The 6,654-nt window shown below is 38.4% G+C and overlaps 1 pseudogene; it reads right to left on the bottom strand.

Annotated features, from left to right (window-relative positions):
- Positions 1 to 3,087: 3,087 nt before the first annotated feature.
- LOC122028406 lies at positions 3,088 to 3,185 on the bottom strand (annotated as a pseudogene).
- Between the last annotated feature and the right edge of the window lie 3,469 nt (positions 3,186 to 6,654).

Here is a 6,654-nt window from a genome sequence, read left to right as displayed (position 1 = left end):
ATGGAAATAGTTAGATCAATGATGAGTTATTCAGAATTACCAAATTCATTTTGGGGATATGCTCTGGAAACAACAGTGTACATTCTGAATATGGTACCTTCTAAATTAGTACCCTTTACTCCCATGGAATTATGGAATGGGAGTAAGCCTAGTCTGACTCATATTCAGATATGGGGTAGTCCAACACATGTGCTGAAGGGAGATACTGACAAGTTGGAATCACGTACAGAAGTTTGTCTGTTTGTAGGATATCCTAAGGGAACGAAAGGTGGTTTATTTTATAATCCTAAAATTCAGAAGATCGTTGTTAGCACCAATGCTCGATTTTTAGTGGAAGATTATGTAATGAACCATAAGCCCATGAGTGAAATTGTTCTAGAAGAAATGCGAGAGGACACGCCTACTTTAGTACCAATAGTGCAAGATGAAATATCATAAGAAACTGCAACACGTATCACAAATGATACACAACCATAAACAGTGCCTCGTCGTAGTGGGAGGGTTGTGAGGCAACCTGAGATATTCATGTTTTTGGGAGAGTCTTCGGACTTGATTCCTAGTGAACATTGATGTGCGTAGATTGTATACTCTTATTTAGCATGTTTTGACGCACATTCACATACTTTGCACATGCTTTATCTATGTATTTTCATACTTCCAGCTTTATTTTTATCATATTTACTCTTTTTATTTGGAGATCTACTTTTGTGCATTTTATGTACACAGGAGTTGTATTTGGTGAAGGATTTATGATCGTGGCTAGATCTGCAAGCAAACCAAAGGAGGAAGGCACCATCCTTGTGTGCCACACGACCCTGCCATGGGGGGTTACCCAGGCTATGTGAGGATCACCACTCGTGTGGCTGCAGTAGGAAAGGGAGTGTCCATGGCCGTGTGAGCTTCACACGGTCGTGCCAAGTTTTGAAGCCAATAGAGCCAGGTCGTGTACACCACACGACCTTGTAAGCCCTCCAGAGCTGAAGCAGTGCATGACCGTGTAGATCTACACGGCCGTGCAACATTTCTAGAGGCTAAGAATGCCCTGGCCGTGTGCACCACACGGCCGTGCAGGAGCTCCAGAGCCGGAGGCAGTGTAGGCCATATAGATCTACACGGCCGTGCAAGGGGAGCAGTGGCAGAGCAAGCCACGACCGTGTCTCACACACGACCGTGTGAGACAGGCAGAGAAGGGAGTAGCACAGGCCATATGAGCTTCACACGGCCGTGTCTCAAGTGGTGCCCAAACCCCTCTTCTATATAAAGCCTTCTTCATGATTTGAAAGGGGATCTTCTCCCCTTTGGGAGAGAGCAAGATTTGGGAGATTTCTCTCCATCTTGGAGGGATTTTCCGGTGATTCAAGGGCATATCTTCATCGTATCGACTCCGGAATCGAGGATTGGATCCAAAGACCGTTCTTCATCGTAGATAAGCTTTCTTTCTCTCATTTCTTGGATTTGGGGATCAAGAATGCTTGTAATCTTTCTCTGTTTGGATTTCCTTCCTCGTTCTATGGATTATATCTCTTTGTTCTAGGATGGAGGGAGTATTTGTAAGATGAATTGATGTAAAACTCTTGTGAATTTGTCAATTTCCTATTTCTATGATTTTGTCCTATTTGTACCTATTCAATCTTGTGTGGATTGTTGTGATTTGGACCTAATTCCCATTCTTGATTGAATGTTTGAATACCTTGTGGATCTTATAGAGATAATCTCTCATTCGATTTTCCGAGGGACGTTCATGACAGACAAGCCCGTGTAAGGACGTTTGAGGGATGATCTTGAGGGTGAAATAAGGTCATTCAAGGGGGTAGGATAGATTGTATGTGTTCATGTTTTATATCTTGATGCAGTTGAGGAGTGATGAATTCTTATGTTGATTATCCGAGGGACGCACGTGACAGGCAAGCCCGTGTAAGGACAACATAGAATCATTCCTAATTGATCACATTTAGGTATAGATTTCAGTCCTAGGTCGGTTGTCTATTGCAAGAGAGAACCGAAAACTTTCTACAAATGATGGACAATTGAGGAATGAGATTTGGTAGATCATTTACATTGATTAACCTTATAAAGAAACCAAAACTCCTAGAACATCCCTTTATCATAGCCCTTATTCTTGTTTCTATTTCTTTATATTCCTATGTTTTCTTTTCATTAGTTGTATTTAGTTTCTGAAAACCAATTTATTAGTTATTTAGCTAATTCGCGTTGAGAAATCTTTAGTGGTTATTCAGTCCCTGTGGATATGATATCTTTTATTATTACTTACAACATTTCCGTACACTTGTGGAACGTCGACAAGTTTTTGGCGCCGTTGCCGGGACTACACTATAACATTAGAGATAATCAATTGAGTTAGACTAAACATAACTTTTCTTTTCATTAGCATAATTATAACTAATCTTTAGAATTCTATTTTCATAGTTTTTTGCATATCTTTCTACAATTCATTTTGTTGCAATTCTAATTCTGATTCTAATTCTGCATTCTTGATTTTTAGCATTCTAATCTAGTTTTCTCTGTTTTCCTTTTGATATAACTTTTCTCTTTTCTTTTGAATAAATATATCTTGCAATCTTGTTCTTGTGTATGTGAAGAGCTAACTTTACATGAGAACTTCTTCCTCTAGACCTAGAAATAGATAGAACCTTTCATAGAAGAAAAATTCTGTAAAGACAATAAACAGAACAAGAACATTCTAGCATGGCTAATAGACCACTAAAGGATTATGCAACACCTTATGCTAGGGGTTTTTGATCTAGCATTTCAAGACCTTCAGTTGAAGCAAACAATTTTGAGATCAAACCTGCTATTATTTCTATGGTGCAGCAAAATCAATTTGGTGGAGGACCGCATGAAGACCCAAATCAACATTTGAAGGTCTTCTATAAGATATGCGGCACAATGAAAATGAATTATGTTCCTTCTGAGGCAGTGAGATTATTATTATTTGGATTTTCTTTAAGAGACAGAGCTAAGCAATGGCTAAACTCTTTAGCTCCAAATAGCATCACCACATGGGAGCAATGTGAGCAATAATTTCTTGACAAATTCTATCCACCTAGCAAAACGGCTCATATGAAGAATCTCATTGCAAGTTTCAAACAAGCTGACTCAGAATCTTTATTTGAAGCTTGGGATAGATATAACAATATACTCAAACAATGCCCACATCATGGCTTGGAGAAGTGGTTAGTGTTACACACATTCTATAATGGCATCATTTATCATACCAAGGTGTTCCTTGATTCAGCTGCTGGAGGGGCACTCATGAACAAAAGTTTAGAAGAAGTTGAGGATATAATTGAAAGTGTAGCACAAAATCATCATCAATGGGCAAATGAGAGAAGTGGTGGCTATTCTTATTCAAACCCAACTAAACCATCAAGGAAATTTGATATAGATGCAGTCACCCTAATGTTTGCAAAATTGGATGCTCTTACAAAGAAATTAGAAAGTATGGAGACTAATTCAAATATGGTCAATGCCATTATATCTACTTGTGAAGTATGTGGGAGTACTGATCACTCTAGTGACTCATGTCCTTTGGGAGCTATTTCTGCACAAATCAATCAATTAGAGCAATGTGATGCAATCATGGGTTTCCACCAGAGGTAGAACAACCCATACTCAAATACATACAACCCTGGTGGAAAAGTCATCCAAATTTTTCTTATAGAAATAATCAAGAGCAAGGACCACCTATGGGGGCAAGACCTAATTTTCAATCTGGGCAGCAGGATTTTTAGCAACAACAATCTTCTCAAGGCTATTAGTTTTCTAAAATTGAAAAGATGCTTGAGGGAATTATCTCAAATCAAAACGAAATGAAGCAAGACATTTTGAAGTTGACTCAGAGAATGGATAATTCTGAAAAGTATCAAAAGATCCAAGATAGCCAAATTGCCCAGCTAGCCTCATTATCTTCAAGAGCACCAGGGCAATTTCCTGGAAAATCTGATGTAAATCCAATAGAGCATTGCAATCGAATTGAACTTAGGAGTGGACGGACCTTGGGAGATCCCCAAGTGACTGCTCCAAAAGGGATGGACTTTGAAGAAGAGCTTTCTCCTTCAACACAAGAGCCTATTCAGGTTCAAGAAGAAGAGGAGAGTACCACTAAGGTTGAAAAGACTCTTCCACTTTACCCACAAGGTCAAGTAGTCCCTTTTCCTCAAAGACTTGTCATGCTCAAGAAGGATGAAGAGTTTGGCAAATTCTTGGAGAAAGTCAAAGAAATATGTGTTGAAGTACCTCTTATTGATGTAATATTACAAATGCCCAAGTTTGCCAAATTCTTGAAGGACATCATGTCTAGCAAAAGAAGAAGAGGAGACATAGAGATAATAGCCACAGAAGGACCAAGCCATAAAAGATATCAAGGATATCAAGGATAGAAGGACCAAGTCATAAAAGATAATAGCCACAGAAAGGTTAAGTTGGATCTTGACATTCTCGTCACTTAGGTAGCAATGATGCCTTGCTAGATGTCACTCATTGTTTATATATCTAAAATGTTGATTTGAATACATTGCCAACATTATGAGAACCTATTGGGTCACACACAAAGAACAAGTTGATTTGGAGATGGGTTCATATGATGGATCATTAGATTAAATTTAATACGAATTAGACTCATTGAGTTAGACTCAATTGAATCCAATTATTGGATTGAGTCTAATTCAAATTAGATTCATGAAGTCAATTTAGATTGATGTTCATGGAATCAATAGGGATTGATTAGGTTCAATAAGTTAGACTTATTAGGAGAACCTGAATTCATCAAGGAAGATGAATGGTCAATTTTGAACCATTGGATTGAATGGTCAATTTTGAACTATTGGATTGAAGAGAGGAAGACCAAAGGGCAAAACCCTTTAGTATTCATTAGATAGATATAAATATGATTTATGAATGGAATTTTCATTAGATGAAAATTTGTTGTGTCCATCGAGCTTCCTCCTCCTCTTCTTCCTTCTCTTGAACGAAACTCACCTTTGTAGTCTAGCACAACCAAAGGTTGTTTCTTTCTCCATTTTGTGAGTTCGTGAGGTGAACGGAGGCTTGTTCGTGTGGATACCAAAAGAGGCATGGACGTTTGATCGTGCTGAGATCCTAGCTATCGGGAGATCGAGTGCACACACCAAAGGTACAACCCTATAATCATGAAACTTAGTATATTGTTTTGCCTTTGGAGGATCTAGTAAATTTTCCACTATGTTTTTCGCGTGTTTAGTGCACTAAATCCCTACAGTAGTATCAGAGTTACTTGCGAAGGTGTATACTAAGTGATAGTTAGAATTTTATATATGATATAGAAATTGCATGATAGATTTACTATGATTTGCTTGATTATGAGTTCTTGTTCTGTTGGGACGATACAGTGAGTATATGAACAAACTAAAGGATATAGCATCTTCATACATGTTATGAACAAGTGTTATAACCTAGTTCATTTGGATATATATTTCCAAGTTTTCGACCCAAAGAGAAGTTGTGAATAGCAAGGTGGTCTCAGCTAAAGTGTTGTGAACAGCATGGTCTCTCAGTTTTTGTGGGTTGCAGGGTCTCGGGTATAGCAGCAACTCATACAATGAGTATACAAAATATTTTTTGCTTCGGGGGCGCTCCCCCCTAACCCCCCCCCCCCCCCCCCACCCCACCCCCACCCCCCACCCCGGCCCACTAACCAGCTAGCAGGACAGCCGTGGTTCATAATTAGTTGTTGAAATCATGGTAGGTTTATTTCATAAGGATATTGTGAATATATATATGACATGGTGCATGGTTATAGCCCTCCACCCCAATGTGATTGGATGTGTGTATGTGATGTTGTAATTCATAATACGGCATGTGTGTCGTGCCTTCATCTTTCATCACTCTAGATGTAAATTTAGACTACCCTCGAATGAAACTCGAGGTTTCTTTTAGATTTTGTAATGTATAAATTAGAGAGAAATTAGTCTACTGGATGATGGTGAAAAGGGGAGAAGGACAACAACACACGGTGACCAAGAAAGCACTTGGAGAAGATGCTTAGACCTAGGTTGACCTTTTGATCTTCTCATTGGCTTAAGAACATCGTAGTTTATGGGGCCATAACCATGTCACGTTTAATTTAGCATATATGTTGATGTATGCCATGATTGTATGTGATACATGTGTAGTTTAACAATAATTAGGTCCTTTTAATATATGCCTACCAAAGTTTGGTACTCACTTCTATCTCAATCAATTGGAGTCTAATTTTGCTAAAGCAAAGTGACTCGATTTATCTTGCTAGAGTGCGAAAGGACAATTGTGATGTTTGATTATTAAACTTTGTCTGCAACTTAACTAAGATATCTCACTTGGATTGAGAGCTTAGAGGCATATCCAATACGATGGAAGTCAAATTATACTAATCTTGGGTGGTTAGCCAAAGCTAACTCAAGATAAGTTATAATATAGATTTCATAAGATGGGCAAATGAACAAATAGTCTTGTTCATCTAGCTATACAAGAGTTACATTTAATGTAATTGGTATATGATACCTACCTACATTATACGAGTCTTGGGCGATTAGCCAAAACTAACTCAAGATGAGGTATAATATGGATCTTGTCCCATATGAATGTCATTGCGATTGGATTGGAGTTAATAGTGTGGGT

The sequence above is a fragment of the Zingiber officinale genome, chromosome 10A (genome assembly GCF_018446385.1).
Source record: "Zingiber officinale cultivar Zhangliang chromosome 10A, Zo_v1.1, whole genome shotgun sequence".
Classification (NCBI taxonomy): domain Eukaryota; kingdom Viridiplantae; phylum Streptophyta; class Magnoliopsida; order Zingiberales; family Zingiberaceae; genus Zingiber; species Zingiber officinale.
The sequence above is the reverse complement of the archived record's forward strand: the minus strand, read 5'-3'. Positions and strand labels throughout refer to the sequence as shown.